The sequence below is a fragment of the Halichoerus grypus genome, chromosome 2 (assembly GCF_964656455.1).
Source record: "Halichoerus grypus chromosome 2, mHalGry1.hap1.1, whole genome shotgun sequence".
Taxonomy (NCBI): Eukaryota; Metazoa; Chordata; class Mammalia; order Carnivora; family Phocidae; genus Halichoerus; species Halichoerus grypus.
This window is the reverse complement of record NC_135713.1, coordinates 136440951-136464472: the sequence shown is the minus strand read 5'-3', so window position 1 is coordinate 136464472 and position 23522 is coordinate 136440951. Positions and strand designations below refer to the sequence as shown.

General features: G+C 39.7%; 1 protein-coding gene across 4 annotated transcripts in view; it reads left to right on the top strand.

The window, feature by feature from the left end:
• The window catches only part of PRR16 (proline rich 16), a 318333-nt gene that overhangs the window by 33130 nt on the left and 261681 nt on the right, over nt 1-23522 (top strand). Inside the window, exon 2 of one of the 4 annotated variants that reach the window (XM_036111218.1) lies at nt 6745-6829. The exons of the other annotated variants lie outside the window; for them this stretch is intronic. The gene's annotated coding sequence lies outside the window, so the exon portion shown is untranslated. The remainder of the gene's footprint in view (nt 1-6744; nt 6830-23522) is intronic. 4 annotated transcript variants of the gene reach the window in all.

Below are 23522 nucleotides of genomic sequence, written 5' to 3'. Positions count from 1 at the left end.
TGCAGGATAATAGAAACTTAATGAGGCTTCTCATAAGTATTTGAATCGAAAACTCGAATGTCTAAAGAAATACTGATGGGCTCCTTAATAAAGGAACAATTTCTAATCCATTTGGTTATTAAGTGCTCCAAAGCAAATGTAATAAAAACAGTCCAAGTCCTGGATAAGAACTCTAACAGGGAGTTGGTTACTTTAAACGTGCTGAATATGGCTTTTGCTTCTTTCCTGGACAGGTGTCCAGTCATAAATGGATTTCTCAAATGGGCTCCTTCACACCCCACTTACCAGATGGAGAGGGTTTGAGTATGTGCAGCTGAAATTCCAAGCATGGGTCTCAAATTTTACTTTGAGATTGTTCATTGTGAAGAATGATCAGACTCTCCACCACTGGAGGACAAAAGTTACATGCATTTGGCAGTTGTTTAAATGTCAGTTATTTTAATGGAAAAAGTGGCATGGGATTTTCCATTTTGCTTTTAACAGATTGCTGCAGAGTAAGTTTTAAACAGGTTGAAACCTTCTGTTGTCTTTTCTCTTTGAGTAAGTCTCAAAAGCTGTACAACATCAAAATTGTCCATAAATTATTTGCACGTCTACCTTAAACTGATATTTATGTCTACTTTTAAATTTACTACCTCTCTTCTGAAAGTGTGTATATTGTGTTTTATGTATCCATGTGTATATATGTAAATGAAAATACACTTCCCTTGTTGTGAAGTCATACATAAGCTCATATTATATCCTGACAAAGTCCTATCATTTGACAAAAAATAAAAGTTTCCTTGCCTTGAAAATTTAAAAATACTGATGTCCCAGCAATGATACTTTAAAAACAGGTGAAGAAACAGACAAACATGTACACTATCTGGAGGCCATAGAGTATTTTCATATGAATTCCTTTTGAGTCACCAACTATGTATCTCCATTTCAATTTAGAATTTTGATAAAAATTACCTTTTGGGTTTATTTACAGCTCCTTCCATTTTTTTTTTATTCCACTTTGTAAGGAAAGGACACATAATCTTATTTTAGAAGAAATACCTGAAAATGAAAATTAAAACATTGGAATATATTTTGTTCAGATACTTCTAAATAATGTTTAAAAGTTTCTGCCAGCGATAGGGCCTAATGATCAGTGAACACATACATGGTTTGTATAAGTCAGGACTCTGTTCAAGCAACAAATTGTAGAAAACCTGATTAATAGTGGCTAAAATTTATGACCATGATTTTTCTTATGTAATGATAAATTCTGAGGCAGGCAGTCCAGGGCTAAAGCAACATAGTCACAGTGTCATGAAGCACTCAGGCATCTTCTGTCTTTCTATTTCTCTACCTATGTCATGGTAGTTTTCCCTTATGGTGACAAAATTGCTGCTACACACCCAACATCCCTTCAGTTTTCAGGCAGAAAGAAGGGAGAAGAGCAAAAGTCTGAAGCGGGCTCAGAAGAGCCTTCCAGCTGTCTACTCCTTTAAAAAGAGTGTTCCTCTCCGTTCCATCTCATTGAGCACATTTGGGTCCCATGGCAAGCAAGGAGGCTGGAAAGGGAAGTATTTTAGCTTTCTGGCCTCACAAGAAGGCACCTGCATGGCATTGGAGACTAATTTCGATGTCTGCCACCTCATTCATTACAACTTTCTCTCAGTGGTCACATGGGGCTAAAGAAATCCAAAGGAGAGACCTTTTGATTTTCAAATTTAGCCAAGGACCTCCTCCTTTTCCATGTGATCATCGAATGATTTAACTTCTAAGGCAATTTTTATTTTTGAGGCTATATCCAGAAGCCTTGAAGAAACTAGATACATAAAGATACCCTCTTTCTGGAGTATGTCACACCTTTATGACATAATACTCCACATTTAGTCTTAAAGATTTATACTATCTAAGGCATTTTTATGTTATATATATATGCCTATATCTGCCAAAGCTAAAATGGACATTAAGATTTATTTCTGTTTGATGACATTATGTCTAGAAAATATTCACTTCGGTTACAAAACAAACTTTTCATTGATTATCATTCCTAATTTATGAGTACTGTTTTTCAATTTGGAAAACGTTCCAGTTACCAAATTTGGCCCATGTGTGAGTGTGTGCAAACAGATGGCATACCTCAATAATTTAGTTTGCTCTTCTTACAGAAAAAGTATGAATTCCCTCAGGATCAACATGTCCATATCAGTTATGGAGGCGGCAACAGTAAAATGTAGGACCGACGAGATGTAGGCGTAGTCTGTCTATACAAAGCCTGAAGAGTGCAATTCAGTATTTTGGTCATTTTTTTATTTTGTTTTATTTCATATATTTTAATTAAAGATGTCTTTTTTTTTCCCTTGCTAACTACAAACTCAAGTCTGTTTTAGATATAACTTGAACTTCAGAGTCAGAGAACACAGGTTCAAAATATTTAAGGTGTCTGACTTCAGGCAAGGCACTAAATGGGGAGCGTGAGCTTCTGTTTTCTTCTTTGTAAATGGGAACAATACCGCCTCCCTCATGAATCACAGTCACGTTTCCGTGAGGCAAAATGCGTGATGTGTCTAGCACAGAGCCTGGGCGTAGCGGGGACTCCCTTTTCCTTCCTTGCTCTTCACTTCCAGCTTTTTACCTTCCTACCCTAAAGTGCCTAGTTCTTTTATAATCTTTATTTCAGGTCGGGGGGGGCATGGTGGGAGAAAGGAAAAGGTACAGTAGTTAATAGTATTTCAGAGTCATTCTGGAGTGTCACATGCGGCAGGTGGAGGTTGGAGATTCGGAGGGCGGCCATCACTGCCAAATAACATTTTTCCAGAACTTTCAAAACTATGTCCTGTTGTGTTTGTATATAGAAACAACTGGAGGACAAAGCGGTGTATTCATATCAGTAGCAGATAATGCTGGTTGCCTCCCTATTGGATATTCCCTCTCTCTCCCTTCATGTCAGAATCCCAGTATGGGGCACCTGGGTGGCTCAGTCGGTTAAGCATCTGCCTTCTTCTCAGATCATGATCTCAGGGTCCTGGGATCGAGCTCCGCGTCGGGCTCCCTGCTTAGCGGGGAGTCTGCTTCTCCCTCTCCCTCTCCCTCTGCCCCTCCCCTGCTCATGATCTCAATTCTCCCATTCTCTCTGTCTCTCTCAAATAAATACATAAAATCTTAAAAAGAAAAAAGAATCCCAGTATGGTGGAGGTGCTAATGTGCCCCCTGAATAATGATGCTTTTCAGCCTCTTTTACTCAAATGTGATGCAGTCAGGTGGTGACATTCTGAATGCAAGTCATTGGTAGTGTTTCCAGGAAATCCTGTAGACAGCTGCACATACCACTCTCCTTTTTCTTCCTTTCCTCCCCTTGCTGCTGCCCCAAATAGGGATAGAATGGCCCGGGACACAGTTGCCCTTCTGAGCCAGCAGGATAAAAAGTCACACCAAGATGGGTGACATCTGGAGTATTCATTCTTGTGGTTGTGGCTTCATCTCTGGAGTGCTTAAAATTGGGCTTTCTGTTATATAAATCCCTGTGTGCTAAGAGCAGTGTTATTTATTATAATTTTTTTTATGTGCAACTTAACACATTTTTCAGTTTAAAGGAGAATATGTGGAGACTAATGAGTTTGCCCTCCTAATAGCAGTCTGCTGCAATGTGATAAAATCCACTTCCCTCAGACAGTTGATAATCCAAGAAGCCTCAATTGCTTTGGAAATTACAGTAGAAGGGAAAGGCTTTAGAACAATGGTATTATCCTTCCCCTGACGTTATAAAACCTGTTTTTACTTAGCAGCACCTTATGTGGGTAACATCCCTCTGCAAACACTCTAGTTTTGCACTTTGGATCTTTTTCCCATATACAAGGATCATCTTAGGTTTTATTTATTTATTTTATTTTATTTATTTATTTTTTTTAAAGATTTTATTTATTTCTTTGTCAGAGAGAGAGACAGAACACAAACAGGGGGAGAGGCAGGCAGAGGGAGAAGCAGGCTCCCCGCCGAGCAAGGAGCCCGATGTGGGACTCGATCCCAGGACCCTGGGATCATGACCTGAGCCGAAGGCAGCCGCTTAACCGACTGAGCCACCCAGGCGTCCCTATTTATTTTATTTATTTGAGAGAGAGAGAGAGAGCGTGCGGGCGTGCACACACAAGTGGGGGGAGGGGCAGAGGGAGAAGGAGAAGCAGGCTCCCCACTGAGCAGGGAGCCCAACGTGGGACTGGATCCCAGGACCCTGGGATCATGACTTGAGCCGAAGGCAGATGCTTAACCGCTTGAGCCACCCAGGCGCCCCAGATCATCTTAGGTTTTAAAGCATTAATTTGGGGACAAAGCTATTATGTGATCATGACCTGCTTTTTCAAACAGTGACTATGTTAAACGTATATAAATACTGCGTATGAATCCGTTAAACCATAAAGGCATAAGACATACCAGTGTTGTCATTGTCTGAATTTAACTATTCGTTACTAAATGCTTTTGTTGTGTATAATTTGTAAATTCAGTTGGGTGGGGTTGGATGGTGATGATCATTTGCTTAGTAAAACAAAATTTGTAAAGTTGGAAATCCATACTAGGGCCTAGCTTGCTCTGAAATAGGCGGTTGCTTACACAGCCCCGTCTTCTGTTTATGGTACCCGTGACTCTTAGATAGTGAATTTCTAATTAGCTGACAAAATGCAATAGTGTAGTAAATCCTTGTCTTTTACGTTCATGCGTGTTTTGTGTTTCTTGTATTCATCTTGTAAATACTTTAACTCACATGGTTTATGAGCAGCATAGGCCCACGATGGTGTAATCATACATCTGTGGGCCAGATTTTCCCCTTGGCTTCTGTTAGAGTTTTCTGCATCCATCTGTAGGGCTGTTTACAACCATATGCTTTTGGGATCATGTGAGAGGAAAAAGGGCCCCGTAAGAACACCAGAAGATGGATGGCAAGTCATTCCGGGCTACTGAAATTTTTCAGTTGATGCCGTTCACACGCGGGGAAAGGATGCTGGTTGTCAAGGCTCTATTTTCTTAGCGTGGGGTGGAGGGAATAGTGGCTGAGAAGTGGCTCAGTGGCTCCCCCTCCCCCCCACTGAGGCTTTGTCTATCTGTTGAAACTTCCCTTCATCATTCTTCATAGTTAAATGTAGTATTATCTAGACATTACTTGCAGGTGGGTGGGGGGGTTAAATTTGAAAAGAAGAGGCTATCAATTTTCTGCTACTGACAGCTGTTGAATTTCTGTCCTCTTTCAGTGTTAATGGAACCAGAGTTTTCCCCTAGAGTATTGAGTAGTTAGAGTGGGAGGAAGTTCACGTGAACCAAAGTTGTCAGGTGAATATCAGGGCGGTTCAGTTTTCATTGTATCTGTTCCATCAGAAACGGGCACTCACAGGGAAGGCATAACGGAAATCCACTGCTGAATTTTGTATCAGCACTGAGTAATATTTAATCCATAAGAGTCTACCAAGACTTTAAGTGCTTTTACCGGGATATTTCTCCAGCTTGACATCCTGGGCTTCTGGTGTGTCAGGCTGACTGATTCCTTATTCAGTCTACTGCCCTCTTGACATGTCAGTGTTTGAACAAGTGAATCAATAAGGCTTCTACTAGCCAAAAAAAAGTTTCCAAAAGAGCCAGTCCACGAAAAGGTTAAAAAGATCCTTATGGTAAAATGGCCCAAACTGGATAAATACATGTTTTATTCTAGCCGGGCTTATTATTTAATGTCTTTTGTCATTAACTTACTCTGACTTGATGTTCATTTCTCAGCTGCTAAAGCGGAAGAATGATTTACACCTGCTTCCGAAGAGATGGTATTATGAGCAAAACACTCATGATTGGCACCACACTTTGTGTTCTCAGAAAGCTACTTAAATACTAAATAATAACATTCAGCGTGTTACATAGGAGCTTGTTAATGTATGTTAGAATACAGTTCATAATGGAAATATGAGAAATGGATAGGTCTTGACAGTTGAAACTGCTCCTCAGTTGAAATTGCTAAGATGAAAAATTACTCTCTGGCGTGCTTATCATTGTGCAACAGAGCCTGCTATCTTTGAGGGATTATTTTGCACTTCCTGTCATTTGTAGAAAAGGATCATGTCCCGTGAAATGCCATCTGTACCCACATATTGGATGTTAGGCGTGGTATGATGCCACTAGTTTTTGTTTTTGTTTTTTTAACTATCATAAGCAGCCTTATACATGGCAGATAAAGGAGAATGGATGCATTGGGTGGTGATGAGGAAGGGGGAATTGAAAATCACCTAATTAGATAAATGAATTCTACCTAGCATGGTCCCCAAATGGGAATACCTAGAGGATTCCTATTCATCCCAAACCCTAGAATTTAGACAGACTGAATGGATAATTAGTGTGTCACATATATCTTTGATGCAACGTGGACAAGGAATCAGGAGACCCAGATTCTAGGCCTTGTTCTGCCACTTAAGGACCTTGGGCCTTTAAGTATCTCATCAGTGAAATGTGTGGGTCGCCTCTTTCTACTTACTTGGAAATGCTAATGTCTTGCGGAGGAGAGCACAGTCCATGATTATGAGATACGGTCTGGTTTTCAGCCTTCCTGTTTCAGAAACCTGATTTATTGGCACGCTGAATGTGAATCTGTCTCTTAGGATCCCCCCACACAAGTTCCCATAAACTAATGAATAAAAGCAGAATGCCAGTGTATTAATATATAATGAGAAATACCAGAGGGTATTACCAGAGGGGTCATCCTCTTTTGGCTAGCTGATTTTTTTTTTTCTTTCCTTAAAGGCAGACTACTTGGGAAACCAGAATATAATTAAAAGCCTGCACAGGTTGCATGAAATCAGTTTAGATTAAATGGCATCAATCTAAGGTAAGTTAATTCATGCATAGAAGGCTGTATTTATCCCTGGGATCAGAGAGAACACTTCTTTGGGCCAAAGCATTCCCTCCCTTGGACCAGGCCTCCGAGATAGTGTTCATTTTCTTCATTTCTCTCAAACTTCCATTGCTGCCTCATTATTATTGATGATAGCCACTTTTTCATGTCTGGGAGCCATTTCTGGTTCTGCAAAATAACTCACCTTGTCTCTCTCTAACCCATTATGTGGCGATTTTATAATTCAATTTTCAGAAGGAAACTTTATCGCTCTAATTTCTCAGTTCTTGGTAGAATTTCTCTCTGTCGCCCTTCCCCTCCCCTCACTGCCTGTATTAGGTTAATTCAATATTTAGAGAAGTCAGATTGGGACAACTTTCTACTCACTTAATGCATTTACTTGGGAAGTCCTGGTGTTCAAGAAGCAGTTAGACTTTTCAGACTTTACTTTCATCCTTTAGAAAATAATCACAGTCCTTCGAAACATGAGAAAATAGTAAAACATGAGAAGCAGAGAAGTAATAACACTGTTTTTGACACAGTTTTGTGTCCCATAACAAGACACACAAACAAACCAAAACCTAGAGGAATCACTGAGGATATATCATTCCCTTTGATTTGCGCTATCTTAGAAAAGGAAAAAAAAAAAAAAAAAACACAACAAAACTCACCCCTTCTGGAGGTCTTCTAGGAAAATGAACAACCATTGTTTTTTAAAAACCTTGGTGCAAGAGAAATCTGTTGAAGTCCCCAAGCCCCACAGTTAAATTATTCAGTCTTAGTCACCGCAGCAGTTAGGTAGTGCTTTGTGGTTAAGGAAGCCTGACAGGAAAGATGCTAATGGCGGTTCACAGACTTTCCCCATCACAGCTATGCCGAATTTCAGCACTGCCCTACATCTAGGCACCTGCTGCCTTAATAGGCTCCCAGGGCGACCTAGCACTCCTGCTGTGGCTGGCATCCCCTTCTCTTGACCTGTTCTCCCTCACCCCCAGGCAGAGGATGGTGTTCAGGGTACAGGTCTCCTTCCCTCCTGCATCCATTGTCCGTTCCTTTTCTAGGAGGCAGGACTTCCTGTTTCTGCCCAGCTTTCTGAGAATCAAGGTTGTGAGGGCTTTCCCGGGACCCAATCCGTAAAAGATCACAATTCCTGTGGCTCTATACTTAGCTAACAAAATCAGCAATCATGAGGATGGAGAGGGGAGCTGCCAAGAAGGCTGGAGTACCTCTGGTAGAACTTGGTGTACGGAAACCCCTTCCTCTGGGACCCTTGCTCCTGGCCGTTCTTCTCACACATTTGGAAGGCATGGAAGAATTTCATTTTATAGGAGGTCGGATTCTGGTAGCAGAGAAAAAAACTTAGGATGACATTGAGGTGGTATTGCCTACAGGCAGTCTCCAAAGAGTCTGCTTAAGACTTAAATCAGATCAGGTCATTCTGCTTATATCCTTTCAATGACTTCCCAGTGAACTGAAAATGTAGCCTTCGCCTCATAGCCATCTCTTGTTGCCTACCTTTTCGACCTCATCCCAGACCTTCCTCTCCTTTGCTGCTTATAATGTAGCCACACTGATCCCCTTCCAGTTCTCAAAACTTCATACTCTCTGGGCTCAAAGTCTTCAACACCTCCTTCCTCTACCTGGAGTCTAGACCCTCCTATTCTTCAACTGACTTCTCATTCATCCTCAGACCCTGAGTGCTGGCCTTGTGCTCCCCTTCCCAATATTCTCTACTGTATCACCGTGTTCTCCTTTTTCATAGAACTTTTCATATAACTTGTCATAATTTGGACTTTTATATTTACTTGTTTTTTTTTTTAATTGACACAAGGTTAGCAAGAACATCTGTTTCGTATATAATCATACGCTTAGTATTTAGCACCACCTCTAGCGTATAGTAGGTGCTCAGTAAGTATTTTATAATGAATGATGAAGAGATGAATCTAAGTTTCCAGCCTAATGATGTGCTGATTCTTTCTTCCCTTATGACAAGTGGCATTCACAATGCTTGGACAGTCACTAAATCCAAGGATTCAATTTAGTTCTGTATGGAATCAAAGGCTCTTTTAAAACTTGTGATAAAGGAATATTGATGCATGTTCTTTAACTGCCAAAGATGTACATATGGAGTGTATCATCTGTCCCCTCATATCTTCCAGGGATGCCTTAATATTCCTGCTAACCCTCTCCTTTTTTTTTTTTTTTAAGTAGAAAGATAAATGTTACATGTCCTATTCTATTTTCAGATGAAGCGTCATCATAAAATAATCTCCTTGTAAATTAATGAGAAAGTGATGTGTGATTGACAATTCTGGTGATATAATACTGCTGACGATAGTGGGTGACAGCAGCTCTGTGTAATGTAGCTGAACATGACACCTTTCTTTGGAAATGGCTTGACTTAAACAGCCTCAGGGATACCGTCCCTACTGATCATCATTCTTTAAAAGTCTTTATCCACACAGTCACTCTAAAAAACAGGTTCACAGTCTACACACGTATGTGCATACTCACTTCCACGGTAAACACAACATGCTTCTCACAATCAGCTTTAAGCAATGTGTTACAGAAAATTCACCCCTGAAAAGAGGGGTACAATGTGCCTTGTGTGGATTGGGATTAAGCAAAGATCCCACATTCATTACTTTTATAGCATTTATATATTCTGAGATTACTTTGCTTTTCTTCAGTTGGAAGGTACAATTGTCCCCCCTTATCCATGGGGAATATGTTCCAAGACTCCCATTGGATGCCTTAAAACCATGGATAGTACTGAACCCTATATAGACACTTTTTTTCTACACATACCTACTTTGTGATAGTTTAATTTGTAAATGAGGCGCAGTAAGAGATTAACAATCATAACTACTAAGAAAATAGAGCAAGTATAGCAATATACTGTAATAAAAGTTGTATGGATATAGTCTCTGTCTTAAAATATCTTATGGGACTGTACTCACCCTTCTTCTTGTGAGGATGTGTGCTGATAAAATACCTGTGTGATGAGGTGAAGTGATGAGACGAAGTGAGATGACTGTCGTAAGCATTGTGACTGAGCTGTTGTACTCTTAGGCTACCATAGACCTTCTGATCCTACGTCAGAAGGAGGATCATCAGCTTCGGACCACAGCTGACTTCACGTAACTGAAAGTGGAATGTAAAACTGTGGATAAAGAGGAACTTCTAGGGGCGCCTGGGTGGCTCAGTCGTTAAGCGTCTGCCTTCGGCTCAGGTCATGATCCCAGGGTCCTGGGATCGAGCCCCGCATCGGGCTCCCTGCTCGGCCAGGAGCCTGCTTCTCCCTCTCCCACTCCGCCTGCTTGTGTTCCCTCTCTAGCTGTCTCTCTCTCTCTCTCTCTCTCTGTCAAACAAATAAAATAAAATCTTTAAAAAAAAAAAAAAAGAGGAACTTCTATATTGTCTACATATTATATTGATATAATTTCTTTCTTCAATGCTCTCTGGAGAGAGCCTGACCTAAAACACCTGTCAAATGTCAATTGATGGTGTTTTTTCTCCTTATTGAGGATATTCTCGTAGGTGATTTTCACTTTTCTGATAGGTCTCTCTTATTAGTACAGCTGTGTCTCTATGTTACAGTTTGAATTTGAGAATTTTTATGTTAAGAAGTAAAAAAAAAAAAAAAGTCTCTTGATATTATCTCTCGGGAAGGAGGTACACATATATTGGCAGTTATCAGGTGTTTACATTGCACTTCAAAATTATCCTATCACAACATTGGTATCTATAGAATATCACTTCTGCTGAGCAAAGTATGGCCTCCATAGGTTCTTCTCTTTTTAGACTTTCTTCTTTCAAAATGTGGTTATTTCAGGCACCAGCCAAAGAAGTAAAAAGGAAATCGGCAGAATATATAGAAATCCTGTTCAGTATACCACCATGGATTGGTGATACTGCATGGATAGTGGGCATTTCAGAGGCAGGAAGGCTTTGCATCATAGACTATGCTAATTCTGCCATGGCCAGGGAAGCTGGTGCCTTCAGAACCTGCTGCTTTATTTCCCATTTTAGCAATTTCCATATGGCTCACATGGTACCTACCAGCAGGCTTTGCCAGGCAGGACCACTGAGTAGCCTGTGGCATTTTGAACACCCCGCTGGGTCTGTATCCTAACCAAGAATGATTTCTATTGTTAGCAAAATCTGTGAGAAATCCTCCTGAGGTAAATACAGTCCAAAGAGAAGGCTTCTTTGGGGTTTCCCTGAGGCAGAGTAAAAAATTGGTGGAAAGAAATCTTTAGCAGCAGGTACTTTTACACCACTGTGCTGGAAAAGTCTGGGAGAAAACTGTTATGACAGAGAACATAGGCTAATTTGTTTGACCTGCATCCTTTTGGAAAGTCTACTTTTTGTTTGTCTCAAAACATTAATTTTGGTATGTTATTTATAGTTATGTAAACCATGGATGAATTCCATTAGAATTAAGAGAAATTAGAACATTACAGTTGGAGCAGAAACATGCTCTACCATCCACGAGTGTGGAGGTTCTCTCCTTTCTCTCTGGGCCCCCACCCACTCCCACAACTTTCCTCCATAACTCTTAAGACTTAAGATTCTTAAGACTTTTGTTTGTATTTTTTCTCACACTTCAAAATTTTTTCACATACATAAGTGGGTTCCCATAGCAAAATATAGTTCTTTTCTTTTTTCTAAAATATAAATGGAAGGAAAAAACTTTTCTATGTTGAAAAAAATATCCTAAGAGATCTCAGGGTCTTTAAAAAGATTGCAATTTCATAGATTGCCTTTCTTTAAAAAGTAGCTAAAGTTTTTAAAGATTGTTTTTTCTTTAAGAGAAGAAGTACTTTAGAATATTCATGGTTAATGTTTTGTAGGTAATGGAAGAGCATTTGTAGGTGAAACTTGGTTTTCTGTCTCCTTTATTTTCAAAAAGAAGGGCCAGTGTGTAGTGGTTGAGCTCTCTTATGAGGACCAGGAGACCCAAGTTGTGGTGTCTTATCTGCCCCCGCTCTCTGTATGAACTTCTTGGGTGTGGTCTCTCTGAGATCTACAAGGACTTAGTTAGCTCTAAAGTTCTGAGATTCTCTCTCATAGATCAGTATGCTTGCAAGTGGAATGTAGTATCTTGGCTGGGGAAAAAGTGGTATGTCCATACCGTGATGGATGGGTAGCCCTACTGAGCTATTGGATCTGTAGTTGGATTGCCTGGGTTTGAATTTTTCTTGCCTGTTTTTGCGTGTATATGATCCAGTAATGTGATATGAAAAAGCCTACTTATCTTTTCTGATAGCAACTTTAGCAAAAGTTAATTATGATTCTTTCATTGATGAACTTCAGACACCTGTTTGCATTTCTCACCTAAACCATCTCTTGCACCAGCAGTGAAATGGAAGCTGTTTGTTTGCTTGTTTTAGGTCTTATTTATTTTAAAGAGAAAAATGTGCCAGCTATTTCATTGGGCCTTTTAAGACCTAGGTAAAAGACATAATAAACAGCTTTCTTAACTTCCTGGAGCCCCAGACAAGCCAACAAACACAGGAGCTATGTCATTACAGATTACAATGATTATGGAAGGAAAGAGTGGGATGCTGTGAAGGAAGAGGATATGCCAATTGAGACAGGAATTCCAGCGTAAGGTTCTGAGCCACTGACACGGAAGTTGTTTTAGGGATGGGCTAGCTGGGGCATACCTTCCCAAAAAGAGGAAAGAATGCATATGAAAGCATTGCTATATGAAGAGCTCTGCATGGCTGCACAACTAGAGAAAAGGTATGTAGAGCACCATCTTGGTAGTGGGAAAGAATCGTGTAATGCGAAGCCAGAGAGGGTGTAAAGGACTCTGAGAGCAGGAGCTACGTCTCGTATTGCTCACTATTGCATCTCCAGACTCCATTCTGCCAAATGAATGAACGAATTAACGGAAGTAGGAATGAGGTGACCGAAAGGAAAAGGAGGTGCCAACAGGTTAGGAAGAAAACCATTTGGTGGAACAGAAGCAGAACGTTTTTCAGGAAGAAAGGGGTGTTCCTCCATTGCTGCTAAGAAGTGAAGTGAGGTAACCTGGAAGTACCCCCTGGTTTTCATAGCACTGAGGTCACTAGTAACTGTTGTGGGAGCGGTTTCTTTGGGCATGGGACATGGCAGTCAGATTTGATTAGGCTGTTAGGGATAGTAGTGGAGAACATGGAAATAGGATGCATTATCATTCTTTTTTTTAGAAGCTGAAGGGAGTGTTATGATGGAAGAAAAGAGACACAAGAGCCTTTGAATGCTATAGGATATGATCCAACTAAAAACAGAATGCTGAGGTAGGAGGGCATGACCTACTAGGGGAATTGGTGTGCTGAAGAATTGCTGAAAAATAATGCATTTTATATTTTGGGTTTTATTTTTTAATACCCAGTTACCTCATTTCCAGCTTCGCCTTTTTATACTGAAGATACCTAATCTTTTTAATTCACTCTTCTATAGACGCATCCCTAAACTAATCTTTTCTATTGTTCTTTTCTGCATCTTTTCTAGATAGAGTTAGTCCTGAACATTATTATGAAGCTTATGAAAGGGTAGCATCAGATTTTCTATTTTTATATGACGATGTCCAATATTTTATTAGAATTTTGCCCATAGAGTTCGATCCTGTTCCTGAAATTATAGTAAAATCAGAATAAAAAGGAAGCAAGGCAGAGGGCCCCTGCAGATTGATGACATCTTCCCTTGAAAAGAACTTGGGTTGAACCTGAACCCAGTTCATGTTGGTCCTGTACTCTCAACAACTGAAACATTTAGTATTTTACTACACGTAGTGTATTAACTTTGGGTCTCCTTTGATTTGGGTAACTATTTCATCATTTCAGTTTATTATTGTTCTCCTCAATTGAACATCTTCTGCGAGTTGTCATGGATGTGTTACATTTGAAAATTAGTCATAAACTATAAAATGTCTAAGTGAAAATGGAAATCCTGTGTTCAAAACCTTGAAGGTCTTATTTCTGCAGTGGGAGTTTTGTGTCTTCCTACCCTTGCCCCACCCAAATTCTTAAAGATTGTTCTGATTATACTTCTGCTTAATTTCTTCTAAATTGAATGATGGCACTTCTTTTTTCCCTGCATGATATCATAGATCATGTTTCCCTGGAGATAGGGACTGGTCTACAAGAGCTTATTGGGAAGTGCCTCTGGAAGCACCTATCCAGGTAGAGCAGAAGCAGGATTAGGCAGAGGGGGAAGTTGAAAGGCACTGTCTTTGCAGCAGTGGGTTCACCCAGTTCCATTGGAAGAGCTGAACTTGCTGTAGCTCTTCACAGAGATCTGATGTGAGGCCAGAGCCTTTGTTACCCACACATTGGCCAGATCTTGAGTAGAGGGTGCTTCCAAGAGGGAACGCCACCTTGGGTGGGAGAGCTCCCTTGGTTTAGGGCTGTTCCTGGAAAGGACTCAGCTGTAAATTGTCAGCAGGTATCTGGGGGTATTATGCTTTTCTGAACGGGAGATTGTAGACAGCAGCCAGAATTAAATTTACAATTTTAGTGAGGGGAAGAAGGAGAAAAAATGCAATAACCAAGAAATGAGTTTAAGGACAGAGGAAACAGAAGTAACAGGTTGTCTAAAAGAGATTTCATTTTGTCTTCAAAGTATATTAAGGTCTTATCTAAAATATGTCTGGGCTGGCATCATTCACTTTTCTTAGACTAATCAGAGAGAACGTCTTTAGTTTTTGTTATTCTGTAGATTTCTGGATTTGTTGTTATCACTATAGCTCAAATGGAATGTGCATACTTTGTTTTTACGTGGCACACATGTGTGTGTACTCACATACACACAGCCTAGACCTCAAACACAAATTACAGTGCCTGTGTTTATGGGACTCATTTTTGTGGTAAAATGTTGAGCTTGTTATTTGCCTTTTGACTTAATTTAGAATCAGAAAGCTTGAATCCCAGCCTCTCTTATTCTAACTTAACTTCAGAAGAGTGATTTGAACAATTTGCTTTTAAGTCTTTTGTTTGTTTCTTTCTCATAGAGGTGGACTTTAAAGCTTGTGCATTTCTAGAAAATAATGCATCTTACCATTTCATTTATTTATGGCTGTGATCTAATTAACCGTTAGCTCTGTGATGGGGTGATAAAAATATATGGAAATTTTTTAGGTGTATTTGCCTCTATAATTGATATATTTCAATGGAGTAACTCAGTTACAGAATGTAGTACTGATGTGTTTGTTTGATAGTCAGTGTTATTAATGTGCATTTACCAATGGGGCAAATGCTGTTTTGAACTGAATACATGAACTTTGCATAGCACAGACACATGTAATAAATTCATTTGTATTTGGGAATATTATAGTTATCCACCATTTAGTTTTGACGTCAGTGAATATGGCTTATTTACTTCATACTGTTTAAGTTCTTTTAATTCACAGCAACATTTATTGAACATAAAAATCATTAATATTTTATGAGTTAACATTTATTTTCAATTGAATTTTTTTCTGAGAGCTTTATAATTTGCTACAGTTATTACCGCCTACAGTTAGTGCTTTATCATGCTTGAATTTATATGCATTTTAAATTAGCATAACACGTATTTTCTGACAGAAATCACCCTCAGTCAACATTTTCAGAATAGTGAGTGTGTATTATTCACGTATTCATTTATTGGTTATGTTTTAACCCAACTTGTACCACAAAGATTTGAGGTAATATTAAAAATGCTGTCTCCTCAGGACTCCTGGGTGGCTCAGTCATTTGAGCTTCCAACTCTTGATTTCAGCTCAGGTCACGATCTCAGGGTCATGAGATCAAGCCCCGCATCTGGCTCCATGCTAAGTGTGGTGCCTGCTTGAGATTCTCTCTCTCCCTCTCCCTCTACCCCTTCCCTGCATGCGTGCACTCTCTCTCTCTCTAAAAAAAAAGAGAGAGAAAGAGAGAGAGACAAAAAATGCTATTTCCTAAAGGTGGGATAAAGAGGAAATAGATCATTAAATCTAAGAGAAATATAAATAAATAATAACCGAAAATCATTGAAAAGAATATTAATATGTAGACCACAAGGGTCAGAGTGGTTCCTGAAATTGAGCTGCTAACTTGGCTCTGACTTTTTCAGAAGTCAAAATAGAATGATGAAATTGCTCAGTTATATAGATTCACTGTTAGAGAAAGTGATAGCATTATTTTCAACTTGCAGATAAGGAACCTGAGACACAGACATCTATGTCACCTGCTAATGTAACATATCCATTGTGAATAAGGACTCCAGTAGTTAAGCTGACTTCCGTGCCAAATTCTTACTTTACCTTTCTCTATGGAATAGTTGTTGATATCCACCCCCAAAAATCCCTACAGAAAACATAGTACCAGAATCTAGAGTTGTTTGTTGTTGAATTACTTTTCTGAAAAAGTCTTATAAGGATAATTAGTGTGTCTTTATTTATATTTCTTCCTTAGTAAAGGCATCACATGTCTCACGTGCAAGCTACAGAATTAAGTGAGGGTGAACGAATTTTGGTGCTTCGGAAGATCCATATCACATTTGTTTTCACTGGTATCCAAACTGTGAGGCTGAACATCTGAAATGGCTGATGTTTAACCATTTTTAACCTACAAAATGGCAGTTCCACATGATTTAAGCTAATATTGAAAATGATATCTCAAAGATTTGATAATATTGAAATGTGTCATTTGTCAGTAGGATAATGTGTAGACTTCCTCTAAAAGATTCTCTAATTCTGTTTACCAGTCTGTAAGTCTTCCTGAAAATATTCTGTATTATCATTTATACAAGGCAACTTGTCATGGTAAGTCACTGTTTCTTACTAGACTTAATTTCCTCATTTCTAATGTGGACTTCCTGAGATAAGAAAATAAATGTGTTTAACATTGTTTGTCTACTGCAAAGTGATTGGTACGTGTGAGAGGGCTCCATATATATAGAAATATACTAAATCAGGTTGTCTTCACATTCACCACACTGTCCTCTCTTTGTGAGCTTAATGACTCACGCTCAACCACATGGCCTTGTTATAGCTCCCTACTTCTGCCACCTCTTCCGTATCTAGACTGAACCTTAATAAATTAAATACAAATTGTAACTCCGCCATTCTTTCCCCCCTTTTAATTTATGCTCCCTTGCTGTACTTTAAGAATCTTTATAAACCATCTTAATTTCTTTCTGGAACATGACCGATTATAAATAAATACATTTATTAAGTAGATGTCCCACTTCAAACTCTTCAGTCCATGGGCCACTATGAATATGCAGTAGTGACCTAATTTAAGAATATGATTTTCCTTAGCAGCGACGACTGTACCTCATTATTTTAGTAACTGCTGGGCAGAAACTTCTGCTAGGTATTGTGAGGGCTGTTGTCTTCCTAAATCTGCACCCATCAGGAAGTAGACAAAATGAGCACACAAAAAGCAGCTGCGTGTCATTGCTTATAGGTCATTAATGCACTTTGAGAAATAAGCCTTGACAAAGGCTCACCATGCAGTTCAGATGGTCACATTGGTGCAAGAGATGTGAGGCATAAGCTTTTTTTCTTTTTTAAATGAGGCAATGGATGATTTATTAGGTAATGATAAGCTTTGCTCCCTGTTTGAAGAATTTCAAGTGTTTCAAAAGGAGAAACAACATTTTTGGACAAGCGTTTCCCCCTGCAATAACATGATAGATTAAGATAGACCTGAAGAGAAATCTGATTTAATTCATTCTCCAGATGGATGGCGCTGGAGGATAGTCAGGTCTCCATTTCCAGACCTACTCTTTCTGTTTGGAGGGGGGAGGTCATCCAGGGAATGAACTGTGAAGAAAGTGTTATGTAATTCCCAGAGCCTTTGTGGGCCTGGATAATAACGTTAAATCCCATGGTCATCTTCTTGTCACTAATCTGAGCCTAGCAGATTTTCTCTCCTTCACACACCAGGTCCTGCCCAGGCCCACCGTTCCCCATGAGAGCACAGATCAGGCCACCCCAGTCCCTTGTTACTCCTCAATGCATTTATACAACTCCTTTCAGATCTGCACGTCTTCCAAAAGCATTTATGTTATTCAAATATAATTACATGCCTATATTTCCCTTTTTGACTTTTGGAATACATTTCTGTGCCTTACGTATTTGCTCCTAAGATAACCAGTCCAGGAAATAACATGAATTATTACAGCTGTCCTTCATTTATTCATCTCTCAGTGCGCATATCGCAAGCTCCATTATGCGTTAAGCCCTGGGTCGGGCACGTCTTCGGAAATACGGCCACTGCTGCCTATACCCATTCAGCTCCCTACCAGAGATTAGTCATCATAAAATAGTACAATCTGTAAGTGCATTAATTGGTTAAATCACACATCCTTAAAAACTTAGAACCATCTGATCTCAGCAAAATCATAGCAATGTAACAGATGAAAGAATATGTAGTAATTATTTTCCAAGAGCTTACAAGCATTTCCAGACTAAATCTAGGTTTTCAGTGAAATCGTTGTAGCATACTGTCCCGACTATTCCAGATGAGCCTTTGAGGAAAATCATTAATGTGTGATCTGATTAGCCAGTATCAGAATAATTTGATCATATCGGGCCACCCTTCACATGGCATTCTTGTCTGCATCATGTCACTATACAGATGAATTTTAGAGCCCTAAAATCATGGGAACATAGAGTTGGAAGAAACTTGAGTAATCATCAAAGCAACAGTTGTAACCAAATCATAAACTCCTGGTTAACGTGAAATGAAGCCAGCGTCCCTCAGTGAGTTAATGGTTGAAGTAAGTGGATTGTTAATCCAGGTTTCCCTACTGCCAACACATTTCCTTTCCTGATTACTTCATTTGGACTTCCTGTAACTCTGGATAGGTTTTCACTTTGATGGGTAACGGCTCCCAGGGTTAAAGCTTATTTAGGTTAGTACCGAAGTGGAAGATGCAATCAGTCAACTCCCTGAGCGCCCTTGGTCAGAGCTCCTAATTTCAGGAAAGCGAGTCAAGCCTCTTGGCTCTGGCAGTCCCAGCTCATTTGCAGTTCTCTCTTGGATCTTTGCCTTTGTCCAGAGTTCCAGGCTGGACTTTGTGATTTAAACAAGGTCAGTGTACTGGAAGTTCAAAGTAGCGTTGGGACATAGCTATTGCTGCACTCCTTAATCTCTCTGCCAGTGTGGCTGCTTCTGAAGGGGGGTGGGGTGGTGGAGGGTGGACAGCAGTGACTTGCTATCTATAACACAAGCAGAAGCTGGAGATGGTCAAAGGAAACTCCCAGAAGAAGGAAAACAAAGGCAGAAACAGTACGTTACTATGACTAAGCTTGGGGACCCTGGAGTCAAAGTCAGCTGCACCTTAGACTAGCTCCGTGTCTTCTGTAGGCTGGGCAGCCTTCCAGGGCCTCTGTTTTGTAACCTTTAAACAGGAATAATGCCTATCTCATATGGTTTGTGAAGGTCATCAAGTCTAATACTTCGGAAATGTTCAATCAGTTCTAGTAATAAGTACTGATTTGAAAATGGTAATACTTGTTTTAGCAAGAAAGTGAGGATGGAGGAGCTACCACTTGTGACGTTTAGTTAATGTGCATTGCCACAAGCAGAAACACAAATATGCATGTAAATATACAAATATATATATATATAGTTTAACCTGAAAAATGTATATATAGCGAAACGTCTAGAGTTCTTGCATTAATTAACTACTGTGGAGGTTTTCCTTTGCATTCCGTAGAACATCTCCAGCTGTGTCCTCTTAAAGCAGGGATCAGCAAACCTTTTCTGTGAAGGGCCAGATAGTAACTATTTTAGGCTCTGTGGGCTCAGAGTCCAAATCAAGAATATAATGTAGATGCTTCTACAACACGCACATTTCCACAAATTTTATTGATGAAATTCAAAATATAATTGAGTACAAGTTTTTTGTAATACAGGTCTACTGATGAGAAGTTGAATTCTTTCTTTGGGAGAATCACATTTTCCTTAATTGTGGTTCAAAGTTATTGCTCCTTATCATCAAGGTGATTGCTAACATTCATTGGTAAAAACCATTCCGAGCTTAATGGGCTGTACAGAAACAGGGGGCAAGCTGGATTTGGCTCTCAAGTTGGATTTAGCTCCCAGGCTGCAGTTTGCTGACCCCAGTCTTAAAAGATTAAGGAAGCAAAAGAGCCATGAGAGATTCTGATCAAATTAACATGTTTGCAAGTAACAGTTTGAGTTCGCCTCTGGCTAATTTTGAGTCATGAAGTGAGAAGTACAGCCGTAGTACTGTCTGGACATATTTAGATGTAGAATGCATTTGGAAACAAAACTTGGGACTGTGCCACGGGTTCCCTGGTTTCCGGAAGAAGGCTCTAGAATCTGAAACTAAGCATTCTTTTTTTTACATTTGCATGAACTTTCTGCTAAGAGGGTAGGACTGGGTTGACACATACCTTCTTATGTGTGTGTTCTCAGATGTTGGGGCCATATTGACAGAAGGGAGAAAAAAGACATCAAAGGCAGCATTGAGGGATGCTTGTTTTATTTTCTCTGTTTGAGGAACACAGTAGCCTGGAAGTGAAAACAGACAAGAATAAAAAATTACCTTTCTCCTTTATGCCCAATGTGGGAAAAATATGAAGAAATGAAGGGAAATCCACAGATATTTTACAGAACCCTTTGTTAAATGATTAAAAAAATGCCAAATTCAGTTACTTAATGAATATCATTTTAGATAAAAATCAGATAGGAAAGGCATGCAGAAGCCTTAATAGTGATAGAAACCGAGGTCCTCCTGCCGTGCCATGACGAGCATCCTGTGCACCTGGCCGGGTAGAGTATCCCTTCCCTGCTGCTGCTGTGGAAAATTCTAGAATTTAGGTGTAACAGAGAGGTGATGTCAGAAGAAAGAATCCAAATATGACACCAATAGGGACAAAAATACCCAAAGCTTTTTGCACTAAGTCAATGCTGTGGAGAACCAAAAAGATGATTTCAGAGAACAGAGGTTGAGGAGAGCCAGTTTGAGCGTGGTAGAGTTGATGTTGCTCTAAAATGGCCTTCATTTGAGTGCAGCTGAATGGTGATTGCTAGACACATTGATTTATAGGAAGCAGGGCATCAACCATTTGTGGCAACTTTGCCATACTCTGGGAATGGAGTAGAGGAAAGAGCCTGGAGTGTCGGAGAGCCCATGGGAAAGGAGAAAATGGGAAAACTGTGGGACCTTAAGAGTCCCTACATCAGTTAGGAATTCTGGCTCGGTGAAGCCATCTGGGTTTCCAGCCAAGCCTTAGAGATCTAATGCAGAATGGGATCCCATCCAATGCACCCATGCAGCATGGGAAGGCAAGAGGTACAAAGAAGGTGTGGTGGAGATGCCAGGTCCGGAGGCGACTTACACAAAGTTCATTCAGGCAGGGAGTAGGACCACGTTCTTTCCTCAGAAGTTCGAGGGTGGCAGGAAACTATTGGAGGCAGGCGGAGGCCACCGTCTGGAGACAGTTGACAGGTCTTCCCTCCGACCGCCCACACGCTGGATGACAATGGGCATGCTCATGAGGAATCCAGGAAAGTGGATAGTATGGATTACCCCCAAACCCTGAAGAGTTCTGACGTTCTTCAGAGCCTGGCAAAAACCACGAAGCCTTGTGGAAAGAGGTGAGGTTGACCCCGTGACTCATTTCCCTGGATGATGATCTAGCTTGAATAGAAAAATCTTACTTTCACCATTTTGCTAAAAAAGTTATTAAATTATTATTTTAGTGTTATTATTCTTATCCTCCCTGAAATGTAATTTAATCTGCATCCAGCAGATGTGAGTTCCTACTATATATTAGAGCAGTCCACCGGATTGATGAAAAACAAAGCTATCAGTGTTCACTATCACGGCTGTCCTCCCTACTCTGTTTACTGACAGCCTACTAAGTGTGTGGTGCTGGACTAGAATGATAAAGATGAATTTGATACGCTTTCTGGAGAGAAGAGCTTTAACAATTATTTGTGATAGTACAGTGATTATTAATGAAGAGATCCGTAAAATTGCTGCAGAAACCTGGAAGAGGTGGTAACTTTTTCAGTTGCTGACAGTGTGAGAAAGTATAGGGAGACACAATGAAAGTGAAGGAAGGAAAAAAGGTGGCTTATGGACAACCCAAATCACCTCTCAGATTATACATGCACTGAAATGATGCATCGTGAGGCCGTATCATGCTGCCTTGTTTTTTAAAAATTATCTGTCTCTGAGACAAAAATCCAAATTTTTCTCTCTGAAATTGGCAAGCACAATAAATGCTTAACATTAAGTTATATAAGCAATATTTATCCATCTGAATTAAGTGCAAAAATTCCTGTTGGGAGTTTACTGTCACAAAGTGCATCAGCTTTCATGGTTTGAGAACTACTCCTGTTCAGATCAGTTTGACACGAGGTGAAATAGGACGGAGAAAAATTCTTAAACATTCTCTTGAAAATGAGAAGGGAGGAGAGGATAAACTTTCAGAGTGAATGTGAATCTCAGGATTCAAGACTAAGGTATTTTTAACCCCTTTGTATTGGTTTGCACTAAAATAGAATAATTGTCGAAGGATCTAGTTACCATGGGGATACATCTTTTAAGAGCACATAACTAGATAAAAATCACTAAATTGTAATACCAGAAAATATTGCACACAATATTATAGACTTGCTTTCTTTTTAATATTAACTTTTTAAACTAAATGCAAATAATACAAAATTGAGTTTTCTGTGCTTGGATGAAATGGGAAGAAAAGAAAACATTATACATCATGACATATTTATTTTGTTTTTTAAGGAAGCTTACATTTCTGAAAATATTTTTTCCTGTCATATATCAAGCATATATGTGTGTGTGGGTGGGTGGGTGGGTAGGTGGTTTGTTTCTTAACTTAAATACTGCATGGAAAGCAGTTAGCACAATGCCTGCTCCAAAGTAAGCTTTAGATATCTGTGAACCATGGTAATTCTCTGCTGGCTGTGTTTTCTTTTTCTTCTGACTTCTCCCATCTGCCTTTTTTCCTTCCTTCACTTTCATTGTGTCTCCCTATACTTTCTCTTTTGTAATTCCTCTCTGTTTCTTCATTCCTTTCTCCTTTGTGTTCCTTTTTTTCTTTTCCTTCCATTTTTCTTAACTAATAATAATTTTTTAAAGATTAAGCAGTGAGACCAGCAGAAGACTAGCTCCAGGATAACCCTGTGGGAGCGAAACAGTGCCTTGTGGCAGGGTTGAGAAGCATTTGATTTTGGATGAGGTGAGGTGCAGGGGATGTGGGGGAGTGGGCTATGAGAAATGGAGTTTGAAAGTAGGGGAAAGGAACAACCTTAGAAGAGGAGGAATTTGAATAATGAGGGAGAGTCTCCTTGGCAGGACTCAAGATAGAAGTTTTTGTTTTCCCATCTGAGCCAGAGAACTTCATAGAATCCATATACTAAAATAGTAGAAGGTTTTAGCAAACATTCTGCACATTGAAATCTCAGTTAGAATTTTACCTACATAATTCCATGCAGTGCATAGCTTAGTGCAACAGAAGATAGAAACAGAAATAGACATACATTTGGTGAAAAATAATTGAAGGTTAACAGAAATGCACAGATTAGCCTCCTCCTTCTACTCGATCAGACATTCTCATTGCTCAGCTCCATTTTCTCTGTATCCCCAGTAAACTGGCTAGAATAACTAGGAGGTTTAAAAACTCAGAGTTCAAGTTTTCTATTCCCCTTGAAAGGAAGGAAAACTG